Source organism: Echinops telfairi, unplaced genomic scaffold, assembly GCF_000313985.2.
Source record: "Echinops telfairi isolate 266 unplaced genomic scaffold, ASM31398v2 ScPeMD7_5592;HRSCAF=6446, whole genome shotgun sequence".
Taxonomy (NCBI): Eukaryota; Metazoa; Chordata; class Mammalia; order Afrosoricida; family Tenrecidae; genus Echinops; species Echinops telfairi.
Genome location: NW_022109491.1, coordinates 51,632,503 through 51,633,650, shown reverse-complemented (window position 1 = coordinate 51,633,650; position 1,148 = coordinate 51,632,503). Strand labels below are relative to the sequence as shown.

Sequence of the window (1,148 nt, the reverse complement as noted above, 5' to 3'; positions counted from 1 at the left end):
CAACAAGAAAGAAAAGCTTATAGTTAGTTCAAGGATTGTTTGTTGGCCTTTAGGAGTGCTTTCCAGTCCAGTCTGTTGGGGCACCACACCCTGGCCCCAAAGTCCACCTTCAGCATTCCCTGGGGACCTCGTCACTCCATTCCCTTGCTTTTCTGTTGCACCCCTTAGTGCCTTGCCTTGGTGTGGCGGAATCAGATGAGTGTAATTCTTACACTGAAAACACTTCATTTTTAAAGGCATATTCTTGGTGCTACTCTGCCCGGGCTCGGGCATTTGCTGAATCCACCCTTAGCTCTGCTGAGCACCTCTCCTAAACCATCTTGTTTCATCTCCACAACACCCTAGATTATAGGGCCTAGAAGGAGGCATTTTTTAAAACTGAAGATCAGGAGTCTCAGAGAGTTTGATCTACTTCCCCGAATTGGTGGGTTACAAGTTGGGATTCAATTCCAGGCATCTTCAACTGCAAAGCTCTGGCTCAGCACCCTGCAGTCAGAAGTTTCCCAGCCTTGCCTCTTTCAGTGTTCTTCCTGGCCTCCTGCTTCCAGTTGTGAGAGAATGCCACCGACCTCCCCACGTTATCATTGGACACGAAAGGTCAAGGAGCACATCTTTGATTCAGAATCTCCTTGGATTTTAATTAACTGCTTTGGGTTACTCACCCTCTAGTCAGCCTTCCCGCCCCCCTTCCCATCGCCCCCGTACCCAAACTAGGAGCAAAGAGGTGAGGGGGAAGCCACACCCCAGCCACTCCTCCTCCACACTACCCTCCTCCACTTGCCACTCCTGATTAAGCCCAGTCTTTCACAGCACCTCCTCCTTTCTGACCCTCACCCCCTGCCAACTGGCAGCCACATTCTCCAAGATGCCGTCTGTGAGCCACAGCTACCAAGTGACTCAAGAATGAGTATGCGCTTACATTTAATGCCATGAGCTTCTGGGGACTAGCAGAAAAGGGGAAAGAAAGTTGTCTCTGCTGTGAACCCCTCCATTAACTGACTAAGCCCTCATTATGCTTCTCCTTGACCGTGACTGATACAACTTCCTCCACTTCCACTCATTACCCATCCTTAGCAAGCAAGCTGCCATGCACCCCGGCATGGTTCTGTGACCCCGGTGGAGGATGTCAATTGACTCCTCTCGCCACC

At 50.6% G+C, this 1,148-nt stretch overlaps 1 pseudogene; it reads right to left on the bottom strand.

Moving 5' to 3' along the window:
• Positions 1 to 665: 665 nt before the first annotated feature.
• The window catches only part of LOC101654034, a 17,869-nt pseudogene continuing 17,386 nt past the window's right edge, over positions 666 to 1,148 (bottom strand).